This window comes from Augochlora pura, chromosome 3 (genome assembly GCF_028453695.1).
Source record: "Augochlora pura isolate Apur16 chromosome 3, APUR_v2.2.1, whole genome shotgun sequence".
In the NCBI taxonomy this organism is placed as follows: domain Eukaryota; kingdom Metazoa; phylum Arthropoda; class Insecta; order Hymenoptera; family Halictidae; genus Augochlora; species Augochlora pura.
In genome coordinates, this window is record NC_135774.1 from 19741215 (window position 1) to 19756230 (window position 15016).

At 40.3% G+C, this 15016-nt stretch overlaps 1 protein-coding gene across 1 annotated transcript in view; it reads right to left on the reverse strand.

Moving 5' to 3' along the window:
• Positions 1-15016, reverse strand: part of LOC144467780 (protein muscleblind-like) — a 337354-nt gene that overhangs the window by 53269 nt on the left and 269069 nt on the right. The window lies entirely within an intron of this gene.

Sequence of the window (15016 nt, forward strand, 5' to 3'; positions counted from 1 at the left end):
GCCGCGCGTGTGTCTGTACGCGTAAATGGAAACCGCGATATGCGAGGACCGCGGGATGGGAGAGGCGGAGAGCGAGAAGAGGGCTCTCTCTCCCTGGCAGCGTGGGAGGGAGAGGCCCGGCGAACATATGAGAGCTCGATGAGATAAGGTCAGGCGCAAATGGCAAATTTCACGGGAAATTTATGGCGTTTCATGGGGTCGCGTAATTATCGTCAGATAGAGAATCGTTAACCGTTTACTAACGTATGGAAGGGATCAATGCCATGCCTGCGTTAAACAAACACCGGTAATATATTAAGCGGAAAAAAGATTGGCGAACAGAGGAACGTTTATGCTACCGCAGCAATTAATGGATTGCGGATCTTTATGGGAATTCCCGGTCGAATGGATTACAAACATTAGGGAAAAGCTAAAATTGATTTTCTTCTTCGCAGAGGTTCTAAATGCAAGACAAATTTTATTGATCTTTTTTTAATACTCAGTTTTACTGGAAATATATTCGAAAAGCGTTTTAATCGCTGCGTTAAGATTCATAATTATTCTTTAAAAAATTATTCAAAGGAAATTGTGTTATATTAGTGTAGATGTTTGTTGGATTATGGATGAAAATAGTAAGTTTAAAATGAGGAAATTTGTTGTAAAAATTCGTGTCAATCGATTGTTATACCAGGAAGAGAAACTAATTGCTTTTAATTAGGAAAATTAAATACTATTTATAATTCTATGAGAAACGATTCAAAATAAATTTAGATCACGTAGAATTGGAGTATAATAATAAATGATGAGTGACTTTGAATGATAAGTATTCCAAACATGAAGAATATTCATTCTTTTCAAGATAAATATAATATAGTAACCACAAGAATGAAATATGAAATTTTATAAAAATACGCGTTGTACTAACATGCATTTATGAATCATAAGCGCGAATTACTTCAAAGCCGTCTTTCTCGAGCACGAACGAAAAATTGTTCCTCTACATTATCGTTTCTCCTCCGCACAGAATCGCTCGTTATTCGATCCTACCAGAAATACTGTGCACTAGTTTTTGCATAGCCGTGCGGCAACGTTCCAATAATCACAGCGCATTCAGCGATATCATTTGCATAGATTGAAAAATCGCGCATCTTTATCAAATAAACTGGAATTATTCGTTCGACGGGATTTCCGTAGAGAAAATAGTGACAAAGTGGCAGGCAGGACCGTGCGGACAGTCGCAACCAAAAATGTTCATTTTCCGCAGGACCCAATAAGTTTTCCGTTAATCTGGAAGCTGCGCGCGGAAAGAGGCTCGCGCGGTCCAGACGTCTTTGCATTATTCCCGGGGAAAGATTCGTAATACTTAATCCATGAATAATGCAACCGGTTTCTCTAGTAAAATCCCACCGCCACATACTTTCAGTTAATCCGACAGTTCGAAGTAGTTTTCAAATAGTTCTGGCGGACGTAAGTCAAGTTGAGCTCAATCTTCGCATTATCCACTTCCAGCCGGTGATCATCGTGCCGGCCGGCCCGAGAGACTTTCCGTGTACGAAATCGATACGTGACGTAACCGAATCGTCGGAATTAATAACGGAGTAAGTTCCGGCGCCGGCTGAAACCACGAGGAATCGCTGGAAAAAATGTAATCGCGTTCTCGCCGTGGCCCGCGAGCCTCCGTTGTACCCGCGATTCCCCACGAATTTCCACAGTGCCCAGTAAATTACAACAATTGTTCTCCCTTCGAATATGGCCGGCACGAGGAAAAAGCAAACGACGGCGCATGACAGCGTATCCGACCGTCAACCGACTACATCCCGTAAAATGTTTTCCACGGATAAATGTCGCCTGGAATAATGTCTTTTATTGTCGTAATCAGTGCCGGTCGACGTCGATACCTATACGGATTTTTCGACGTAAATACGCAGGGAATCGGTTAGCATGAAATCGCCTAATATGAGACTTGCATCTTTCGTCGTTTCGGTAATGATATTTACAAAACACGATGAGGAGAGTTTTGTTCAAGGAGTTCGATTATGTTATAAATATCTTGAGGACTGTTTTCTAAAAGGTAATTGTATATGAAATTGCTTTATAAATATATTTAACTACGCAATATTCATATGTAACTGATATTGGTAATGGTATAATTACAATTAGTATAGATATATAGTTAGCCTAGTTATAGAAAATAACATTAAGTGTAATTGATTGCAACAAGAACGACTATACTATATTCTTCTTGTAAGAGACCTAACAGCATCCATCTGTAACCTCGAGTCAGCACAGTTTCGCGCCACCTGGATTAAATTTCGTAGCCCTGATTCGATTGTGAATTCGCGGATCGAGATTTCAATGTAAATTCCGATAACGTAAACGAATTCAGTGATAGCCCTTGTCGCTTAATCCATGTATATTCTTCGTCCGCGGCGTCTTGTTTTCCCAGCGGAGGATCGGCTGAGGACGAAAAGAGATTCGTCGGAGCAATTTCCTCGCGGAACAGGGATACGTTCGTCGTCGCGGTTCGAGTTATTCGCATTCGAAGCGAATATACGCGATTTTGTGTATTCTCTCCCTTCTCGCCCCGTTGTATATATACGTGTGCACGGTTTCGTTCCATTGCACGTCCACACATATAGTAGCTACTCCTCCGTAGGAACGAATGAAAGGAGGAGGGGAGCCCCGAGAATAGAATGTATATTTGGGAACAAATACAATTTGAATGAATTAGCAGTAAACTGGAAATGGGCAATTGAGGGTTACCTGACCCGAGGGTTGCCGCTTCCCCTCCGCCATCGCCTTCGCCGCCACCGCATCCTCTCGCTCACTTTCACTTGGTCCGACTCTGACTCAACCGTCTCCGTCCTCTTCCTTCCTATTCGTATTTAGCTGGTACAAGTAGGTTATCTCTTGCAGATCCGTTGCTTCGTCGCTCTCGGTTCCCCGTTCCCGCCGCCATCCCCCCGGCCGATCTAAACGATATTTTTGAAGGCAAATTCCGCCCCAACAAGGGGAAACATTGTACTTCGAGTGGTTTTCTCCCGGTTACTTTTCTACTCAGCGCGAAACAGCCTCGCCTGTGCACCCCTTTGTACGCTTAACCGGTCGTCTCCTCTGAGTCATCCGAGAACAAAATTTCCGAATGCCTAGGATCCTACGGGTTTGTTACAGATTTTTATATCTCGCCAGCCTATCAAGATATTCATGGGTTCTAAGGGTTTTTCCTTTCTTTTTTTTTGTTAGGTCCTCGACGTATGCAACAGTATTTTGAAATGTTCGTTTACGAGAAACTTTCGACGTGTCGCGTTCTTGCGAGGAAAGCGACGCGAATTGAACCTCGTGATTTTCGAGTTGGCGGTACGCGGAAATGTTGCGGAAACCCTTCTCGATCAATTATGGAAATGTTATTCATTCGGCTTTCATAATTCGGTCGGCGCGCGAACAGTTTACGTTGCATTATCCGATCTACAGTTGTGCATAAATACACGTGGACGCTTTTTGGAAGGAAATAACATTTTTAAAATTCTACCAAAAGATTCGAATTTTTCTGAAATGATGATTTGCTAGGCAACTTGTAATTTATTTTTTATAGAAATTGCAAACGATTGTAAAGCCAAAACAAATGATGTAATTAACTTTCTAATCTGAGCTAGGAATATACAACTATTATATTTTACTACGTTTTCATCTAGACATCAGTAACAATGTAAAAGTTACTTTGATTATTTAATTATGCACACCACTGTATTTGTCCACACGTTTGTCCAACATGTCATATTATTCTTAATTAATTCGAATGACAAGTTAAATATTTAATCGCATCCAAAAACAGATTTGACAGCTGTTCTATTCTTGGCATTCTGAAACTGTCTCCTGAATTCGAGTTCTCCTAAATTAACTATTACTAAATTAGTTTCCAGATTATGGCACTGATCTCATAAATAACCACGACGATTTTGAAATTCATGTGACGTCTACGGGTCACCTCAAAATCATCGACAGTCACTTCATTGGCTATGTTTTCGTCGACACTAGTTCATCAACAACAAGCATTCACCGATACTGCAATGTCATCGACGAATCTAATCATCGAGACATATTCTGTATTTTGTCCGTGTTTGGTTGAATTTCGTTGGGTTATGTCTAATGTTTTGAATACGAACGAATATCAACTCGCGACGAACTTGCTTGCTGAGTTTTTAAATGACTGTTCCTGATGATGGATCATCATCCGGAAGGAAACATCACGACAGAGCAAATAACGTCGGAAAAAGAAAGGGAATACCAGTGGTAAGAAAACCATTTATCTAGTTTCTTCGCGTCTCACAGAGAAATCTCTGGCCACGATTGCTGCACAGTTGTAGCTGTACAATGTGATACCATATATGTATACGTACGTATAGATTCTCAAAGCTTTAAATGCATCCGAAGTATTCACACTTTTTACAACATCCAAAATGTACCAGGATATCAAGCCACGAGAATATTGGAACTCCAAATGCAACCAAAATATTTAACCTCTCTGATTTTTATGGGCATTCAGGACAATAATGAAGTTAAATTAAAAGCTATTCATGATTCAATTAGACGAAGGGAATATTTTCAATGTTCTATCGACGCTCTGACTGATTCTTCAAGAAACTAGTATTCTAAACGTTTGCTACAAATATTGTAATTTTTATATTGTATCTGCTTATCTACTTCACTATAATATATACTTTTAATTGAATAAGACGTATATTTGGTAAAATATCAAATTTTAATTTTACTAGTATTGTCACTTTTACAATGTAAATAATACCACTTTTATAATGTAACAGTTGTAATGCTAGTAAAATTATAATTTGATATTTTACCAAGTATACGTCTTATTCAATTAAAAGTACTCATCATAGTGAAGTATATAATACTATATTCATACTGCATTCATGTTTTATTTAGTATACACGACATAAAAAGGTAATAAAAGTACAAATAAATTAAAACTTTAAAAACAACGAAATAAGATAGAAATAAAGAATTACACAGAACACCGCGCTAAATACAAAATGAAACTAAACCTCCAGGATAACCTTAATAACAGCAAGCAAATAAGACAAGTTATTTCATTCCTGAAAGATTCAAGCCTCTACAGTAAACTCTAATTTCCCCAACTAAAAGTTGTCGCTAATAACTGCAAGTGTAGTTGATGCGACGTAAAATACTAGATGAAAAAAAAGAATTAAAAAATTACAAATGAATGAAATTAATATTTTCATTAACACAATACAAATTTTTATCCTACATCAATGCAAGAACGTTAGAAGAGGAAGAAATCTTACCGGACGAGAAACGCAGAAATCAGCATCGTTCTGACGAGCTAATTAACTTTCAGCAACATTGTTATCTCTTTTATACAGATATACACTTTTCATTCAATCATTGGACAATGCTATCGATCTCTATCGATAAACGGAAACACGAGGGGCTACGAGGACGTCGCGTGAATAGCATTATACTTCCGAAGCTGATCAATACACGCGGAATGCAAAAGAGAACAACCTTCGAAGCTTGAGTAAGTGCAATTTCACAGCAGCCGTCTAAAGGTGGGACAGAAAATACGCGCGAAGTACCTGTGGGTGATGTTACCGGGCGCCGAATTCTGTTTACCAAAGGCTCGGGAGAAGTTCGAGCTGGAAAGAGGCGAGGTTGTTACGAGCCTAGGAAAAAAAGTAATCTGGAAAATACCGTTCGCAGTACAATGTGTCTCTTCGCTTCGATGGAATTTCCAGTCGAACCTCTCGCGATTCTACGGCTACGAAAGTCTACGGACTTTCGACGCGTTCGAAGCACTCGCTACACTGAAGATATTTATGTGCTTCAAGATGTTTTCGAAGTACACGACACTTTTACCCTTCACCAATGTATTGATGACGCTTGTAGATTTCAAGACGTCAAAAGTATTCAGAATCGTTGTTAATAAGGTTGTGGCAGCTCATCTAAGTGTTGTAGTTTGCATCAAACTCCTTGTTACACAAAGATATTAATTGCTCGTACGACGGCCATTAACACGCAGAAAGCAAGTGCAAAGAGAAGAGCGGGACATAGCGTAACGACACATAATTATATACAAGATAACGAGGACATCTCTTAGACACAACATATCCTAATTATACTTCCAACATATATCGCATACCGTCGCTAGCATTTAAGACGGTAACTACTGTGTCATTGCCAACAAAAATTGTCAAGAAAATTAAGTATGAAGTTCCTATATAGCAAATTTTTCACCATTTAAAATGTTACTCACTGCGCCAGCCGAACTCGCCTCTTATTGGTCAGTATTTGTCGTTTAAAAAATCGTAATTTGTGTCAAGGAAAAAGTTATTACAAATAGCCTAGGAACTCATTATTTCCCGATTTCAAACGATTATTAGGACACCCTGTAGATTATTAAACTCTCAATATTCTGTATCTTCTTGCACTATAGCAACGAGTCAGACTCGTGACGAACATTTCATGTATAATATAGTAACTATTAATATTAATCATTTCTTCTAAATTAGGGGTGTCTTACTTCTCCCCCAAGAGCCATGTGAACCCCACCACTATACTTCGAACACGATACTTCGCGAAGTTTCATTTTTACGATCTTCGCGACGTATAAATAGATAGTATATTTTAGGTAATGCAAGGATATCATGACCGCGATTTCTTTACTTTAAATAATCATTATTTCTTCATTGCAGGTAGATACGGTGATCAATATGTAATAAGATATGACATACATAAGAGAGTTAGTAAGTGTTAATATACATTGGACAGCGGTTCTTTAGGCGAAACAAGAATTTTCTGCATCAGTTGCAAAACAGCAGAAACTAAAGCTTCATTTGAGAACTGAAATGCTAGGTTGACGGAATGAAGGAAGTGCGGAGGGAGCCATACTTGGGCGGCTCAGCGAAAAAAGCGAGTAGGGGTAGGAGCCACCGTTGGCTCGCGAGCCCCCAGTTCGTCACCCCTGTTCTAAATTGAAAGAAAATTTGATTCTTCTGTTATCAAAGTCTAGAAATGAAAGCAAATGAAGACGTAGTGCGAGAAACAAATATTGTTTCGTTCTATCAGGGGATGAGTGAAGCTGAAGAAGTGCTAATTAGCGCAGCTCTGAAAGAAATTGTAATGCCAGAAACTAATTTGATATTCCACACTTTTATAATATACTTTTTATTATATACGCAACTTTAACAACCTTGCAGAATGGCAAAATTGAAAACAAATTAAAAACACACGTTCCGTCCGCGGAATTTAGTGCCAACTATTGCGATTATCATAAACAGATAAATTTCCCTGTTGTAAAATCTTAAAATGTTTGATTTACAAGTATTCAATCAGTTAATTAACCAAATTAGTTCAGTCAAACATGGAGTACCGGAGCAATTTACTATGGTGTTACTAATTGCGGTCTTTGGTTTGTTTTCAGGCATAAATATAACGTCAATTATCCCTGAAATCAAGTTAAAGAAATTAGTTATCTCTCAGTAGCAGCTCCACTATCTTATACATATTTCCGCACGACTTTTCATGATCTTTTGTCCAAGTCCTATCGAATTTTCATATTTCTCTTTCGCAACCCTACGAAATTCTCTTGCTGTTTGCTACGTATCACTACAAACTGCACTGTAAACTGATTTTATCGTGTGGTTGTGTACTGGTTGGCCTGTTCTCCGCGATGGCGTGTAGAAGGTTGCAAGCGTGTTTGGTACGATACCCCGTAACCGTTCAAATAGGGTGTCATAGTTTATTATGCGAAGGTTGCTTTTTCGATAAGCGGGTTGCATGCGGTGTCCAGGCACCATAGGTTGGTTTCTTTATACTCCTAGCCCGAAAATCCTATATACTCGGAACGAGTCTCCGACTCTCGTAAGGGGCGGCGCGAAGCGTCGACATTAGCATCTAACGTTATAAAAAAATATTCCACCCAGATGTCTCTAGTTCCATCATGGAGCGAAACAATCTCTTTCCCGCGCGCCCGGAACTCTGTTTCGCGATGTTTCGCAGCGGGACAGTCCCGGTGATTTCCAGGGGACAGAGTTTCCGAAGAAAGTTAAGCCCGCCGCGTCCTTCAATTTCGGTTTTCACATAATTTATCCCAAACACGGTGCCAACTTCCGCGAGCCAAGTTTCCCCTCCCCCAGAAATTAGTAGGTGTCCCTAGCTCTGCTCGCAGACCGTCTGTTGACATTCTCTGCGCGAAAGGCAACGTTTTAGAAGCGCTTCTGCATCCGTGTCACGAAACTGCGGTGAACAGTAAAGAAAGTGGTAAACTCGCCGATCTTGCCTCTTTCGGGATTAACGTTCCAGTTCCTGGCAACAATTACACCCTCCGTGTTCGGCCGACCAACCAACACTTATGCGGACATCTACATGGATGATCTCTCTCCGTCTCCCTCCATCGCGCTACTTGCGCAACCCCTCCAGATTACCTTTACACAGGCTGATCCTCGCAAACACTCGTCCAAGTAGCCGGGAGAACCGGATTCTCCTAACTTTCGAAATTTCAACCAAGTTTCGCGCTGCCTCGGACGAATCTTCAACCGCCCCATCATCCTTCGTCGTCCAACTTAGTCGCTGTAACTGTATCGGTTTAGCCGACTGGAAACACTTTTGCGCATCGAGTTTCCGATTGCGTACAAATACAGGACAATGCTCGCCAATGCAATTCTAAGCATCGGGGCGAAAAATTGGCCAGATCGAGAGACAGAAAGAACGTGGCGCCTGCTGCTAACTCGATGTATGTCAATTCACCCGCTAACTCGATGTATGTCAATACGCTAAACGTCGAATATCGATCCCAATAGTTCCTACAATATCGAAGTTATTTAATTAACGAAACTGAAACTAGATATATGAAATATATCGTAATATCTAAATATATCCATCCAATACATCGTAATAAATTTTGGAAACTATACTGGTATTATGATCACTCAATCGTTAACTTTTAGAGTTAACATTGTTATCGATATATTAAATTATTGGTGTTTTATTGAAATAATATTCGCCTTGTGCCCGTAACTCTCCATGATTTACAGCTTGATCATTCGAGTAATTTCTTTTAGAACAGTCTTTTAGTAAATAATAAGATATATAATAACTACAATACAATACATACTCGAGATTTTAATTCTAATTTTTATAAAAGCAAATGTAATGATTAAGTTATAGATTTCTGACGTCCGGTTTAGTACTCGCAGAGATCAAAGGTAGGTCTGAAGACTCTTGATTTCTCTGCGGCTTAATATGGCAGAGTTACTTTATTACGCGCGCAGTATGAGCGGGACACACTTAGCCCGCAATAAAACGCAGGAAGCCGTGAATATTTAGAGTACTGTTCGGCCAGCTGATAAACAGCTGCTCGGGAAACGTGCGAGGGACAGCGTTACGGTCCAGCATGTATTATACCACCACCGAAAATCGCGCCTTCACCCTTCTGCCTTCTGCGAAGGCGCGGAAAATGGAGTTTCCTTTTTAGCGGAAAACCAAACAATCCATCCCACGCGTCTCTGGAGAGGCGACACCCGCGTCTCCCGGGCACAAAATAGTATAATAATAAACGGCACCGGCGAATTTCGGGACGATAGACTGTAAACAGACGCGGCAAACATGGTAGACAGTACACAAAGTATTGGCAGTATCAACACTGGAAAGTTAAGTAAACAGTTCTGATCCGGGGTTCGTAGTTTCTTTGCATCCACCGTGTCGCCTTTTAACCTTCGGCCAGCTAACAATGGGTCACCCAATTTTTCCGTATTACAGGGTGACCCAAAATTATGTTATTTTCTGGGATAGAGAGGTTACCGAGCTCTTTGTTTACGAGTTATTAACGAACAACGCTGACCAGCCGTGTAGCGCCAGGCAAGCTTTCCTCTCATTAGTCAGTATTTTTCATTCATAACTCGTAAACAATGCCACGGATTGCATTTTTGCAAAGAGAAAAGTTACGCCAAATGACCTCAGGAACCCCTCATTTCCCGGAAATACCATAATTTTGGGAAACTTATATTGCACTATACGTTTACTATATTATACATATACCATGCTACACTGTACTATACTATACTGTACTATACTATACTGTACTGTACTGTACTATACTGTACTATACTGTACTATACTGTACTATACTATACTATACTGTACTATACTATACGTATATTACACTATACGTACAGTATAGAGTGAATATTGAAATCAAAGTCCTAAGATCTAATTTGCAACTGTATGTTCTTTGTAAACGTGTGTGCGTCAGGCGTCCTAGCTCCTAGTTCAATAGTAATTAAGACGTGCCATAGTAGTTAAGATGCAATGCGACAGTTGCTCGCGCAACGAGTGCGTGACATTGGTTGTAACACCTCTGTAGGTCACGTCAGGTATGTACTTCACGACCATATGAACGTGCCGGTTGACAGTCTTAATTTCCTAAAAAACTATTTGCTATTGAAGGAAATCCTTGTTTGTCAATTTCACATTTTAAATAATTATTTTTCTACAAATCTGGTCCATTACATTTATTTTTTCATTGAATTAGTTATATCCGGTCGTTGATCTTATTACCATCGAATGACTCCTAAGTATCCTTAAACATTGTTGAGACGTAACATTCATAGAATAAACAATCTTTTGTTACAAAGTTTACATTCGTGTAAACAGTAATAAAGCTTTCGAACATCGCCCCTGCCCGTTCTTTATATTTTATATTACGAATGAAAGAAGTACATATCTACTTATTGGTGTCTCATAGTATATAAATGATGGTAAATAAACGTTTCAAACCATTTCGAAGCACAAGTGGATTCGTGCGCAATCGAAGCGCACTTTTTCTTTTCGTTGCCCGGTTTCGGGTCGAACGAGTCGGTAAAATCCGGAAGATATTCTTGGACGGCCCCATCAGCATTCAGGGATTTCGCGAAAGGTTCGCGCAGGGAATGCAATATTATCGAAATATAATACAAAAGGAACTAATAACGAGAAACTCTGGACGCAACGGTTTCTATATCGAAACGATTCCTTTGTGCCCGGACGGGGAGGGAGGGGGGGATAGCGGAAAAGGGCAAAGAGTCAGCGATACGAAAACCGTGGAGGGACCGGAATGGAAAAATTCGTGATTCCCGAGTGTTCCGTATCGGTAAGCTCGATCGATGGGAAGTCATCGAGATTCAGTTAGCATAACAATACTCTCCACGACACAATTCTCTCTTCTACCGATGCCTTGCCGGACGGTGTCGAATCAATCAGAGGCACGTTCGAACGCCGCCAGAGAGCCCAGCCGCGAAACCACGCGACAATCGATATTTCAGTCCACCTACGTGCCGCTCTCGTGAGGTATACCTGTCCTATGCGGCCTGTATACATAGATACGAGCCCTACCCAATACACCAGCCATACATATGTAATCCTGTCTGGAGGCATGCGGAAAGTCGTAAAGACGCTTCCACCGCAATAAGATTTCGGCTGAAGGCAAAGCCGACGGTCGACCGATAGAATCGAGCGTTCCGCCGAGTTGAAACGGCTAGCATGTTTTTCTCGATTCTATTGAACGGGGAAACGCGGAACGCGGAACGGTGAGAAGTTAAACACGGGATGCGACCATGGAAAAATACACCGATCCTTTATTGTGGACGGACGCGAACTTTTTTTGATCCTGAACCCTTTTCTCGATTACATTCGACGTACGATTTTTCTTGTAACGTAGGATAATGGAGTTACTGGGAAGAGACCAATTGCTGTGCCTTTGGCTTTTTTTTTAGCAGTATTAACTTTATATATATATTATGTATTATATATCAATAGAAATTGGGATATTTAAGTGTTGTGTTTAAAAAAGAAATAAAAAGTATACGATATCAATGTGTTGCACTGTCTATGTGTATCTGAAAGACTCGTATTATTCCCAATAAACAAGAACTGTTTTCATTCGAAGATATTTTAACTTTCAACTCATGAATTTCACCAGGCCTAGAACATTTTTTTAATAATAAAATGATAACGTAAGTAAAACTTTCGTTGCATGTAACATTGAACACTTACTCATGCCACACTTAAATATTTATCAATTTATTAAATATAGTCACATTTAGCAATGTAAAATACTTTTGAACTAAAGTATGCTGTTATTCGTGTCTCAAAGTTGCTATTAAATTGCGAAGGATTGAGGAATTGAGGAGGACAATTCTTATATTGCATTAAGTTCTGTAGATTAGGCTACAGGTAGTGATTACATGAACCTTACTATATTATCGACGATGCTTACAACAATTCTAAGTTTGATTCAACAATTTTTCAAAACATTTTTGAAGATGCAGACTTGTCAGCCTTTCAGTTGTCTCTCATTTAACAGCAATTTCTTTGATTTAATTGTCGAAAATTAAGTAATTAAATAAACGATTTAAATACTCTAGATAACAACAAACCAGGGTGGTCAGAAACCGTAGATTAAACGATAAATGGTATTTTCTGGTAAAAATCTAATAAGAGATAAATTCGCAAGAAATCAGTGAAACAAAAGCAACGCGAACGGCTCGAATTGAACGGATCACTGTTGAAGAAATAATTTTCGAACGAATGTGCCCAACTGGCCCTAGGACATCCGAACGTTCTCGTAGCAGCAGGAATGAACACGTAGACCCCGACCAAGCGCAGCAGCAGAATTCTGGTTCTTCGAGGCTCTCTTACGGATTTATGGATTTCATTATTGTCGACCGTGGTTGGTTACACCGTGTGACTAGGACCGCTCACCGACACGCTCCGCAGGGTGGTTGAGAGGACTGACAGGGGTCTGGTAGGAGGCCAACGCGGCGTGGAGAGGGCTGGAGGGCTGTCTAAACTTAAACTTGCTGCCCGTTTGCATTTTATGAGCAAGCAGCAAGTTTCTACGGGCCCGGAGGAATCCCAGCGGCATCCAAACCGAAGCCCATACATTCATCCCCTTTCTTCTCCGCCTCCTTTTCTTCCCGCGATCCTCCATCTCAATCTTATTCAGCTGCTCTCTCTCTCCCTCTCTCTATTTCTCTCTATTTCTCTATCTATCTCTCTTCCTCTGTCTCTGTCTCACCATCAGCCATTTTCTAGCCGCGGCAACCTCTAACAGCCAACATACTCCCGTTGCTAGCTACCAGAAACCCGGCAACCCGGTCAAACCACCCATTACACCGGAGCGTGTAACTTGAATTACCTTTCTGTTCGGTTCCTCCTCCCTCTCTAACTGAATAGTGTAGGTGGCGGGTATTAAGAAATGACACCGCCGAGTCTTGGGGCTTTACGTCAACCGTACCTTACAATTTCTAACACCAGATATGTCTAGTTCGACTGTACGAAACAATATATAAATAAAAATGGCCTATCAGGAAAATAGTTTCTTATAGCTAAACTATAGATCTTTGTGCAGTTTCGTCTTATTTTTATTGTTATTATTTATGCTTAAACCATGCTCATTTTTCTTCCTTGCAGACAAATTTATTCTACTATTTTACATTTTACTATTTCCTTCTCCTTCCATAATTCCTCCTCTGAAGCATAGTTCTCGTCTTCTAGACCATAACGATCCTCTAACCGCTAACAGATGCTCTAACGTACCCCTAACATTATTGCATGTTTCGTGTCTCGGGAGGAGATAGGTAAGTCTTTTCGCCTCTTACGCAATGGTGCAGTATTATTAGCTGTAGACGATATAAGCGTGTCGACGGGCGATAGAATAATCAGAAAATCATATCACTCAGCCGGCATAATTGCGTCGCATGTGCCGAGCAATATGTCTACAAAGTGAGAACACTCTACCATAGCTAACCAAATGTAATAAATGAATCATTAGGAGAGAGTAGTAGTACCTTCAGCATAGGGGTGGTGAACCTTCATGCTCGAAAGCACACACGTTCCATCATCAGTTAACGTGTTCTTACACTAGTACACGTTATAGAATTTCACTATGCTTGCTGACGTGTTTATCACTTCTTACAACATACAGTCGATGCAAAAAGTGGGTATTGGCACATCCTTTGAAACGGACTAACTTTTTTATAATTTAGTCACGCGATCTAAATTTTGCATGGATGTTGCAAGGATTAGTTTAACAGACAATGGCTAAAAAATAATTTTAAAAAATTGCACTCGACTGAGATGGTAAAGAAAAAAATTAAAAATGGATTATAGTATAAAAGAATTTTAAAGAATTGGTTTTGTAAATTTAAGTAACTTGTATACATTTAAAAAAAAATAGACCCGTTTCAAAAGGTATACCAACACTTTTTACACCGCTTATACAGAGCACACGATGCTTGATAAAAAAATGTTGACCTATAAGGCAATCACATTGTAGATCGATCAATGAGATCGCGTACGTACATACAACAACAGTGTAAATTCTTTTGATTATCCGTGGAAGAAGAAAAGGGGGTCAGCGCCGATCTCATTTGTAGTAGAAACTAAACTGTTTGATTGTCCGGGCGTTATTTATGCTTCTTCGGGGATCTTCATATTTCTCGCTCGCGCGGGAAATGATGTATTATCAAGAATCGATGGAATCTCAGAAAGTCGAAGCGGTATACGGGATCAGATGTAACGTCGATAAAATATTAACCCGCGCCGGAGGGCCGTGGAATTTCATTACGCAAATTCCACGCGCGCGCGAATTTTCTTCGGAGAAAGAATCGTGAAATAATTTACACCGGGTTCCTGGGGACACGTCGCACGCAGACGACGGCGGTCCCACTCCGAGACAATAATACCGAACAGAGAATTGAGTCGGTATAGATGTTGGAATATGCGAACGAGCTAAGGCAGAGTGCACTATTCAATAATTCAACAGCGATAGTAGATCTTCTCGGGCGAGAGTTCTCTCGCCTCCTGTCTTGTTCCCGATCTCTCGCGAACAACTCGTCGAACGTGGGCCTCTCTCGACTTTCCTGTCGGTCACGAGCGGCTACGAGCCTCTTCGAACCGATCCACGATACAACCGATACATGTATGCATAATATAGAACACCGTAAAAAATTCCTTTTCTTCCGCC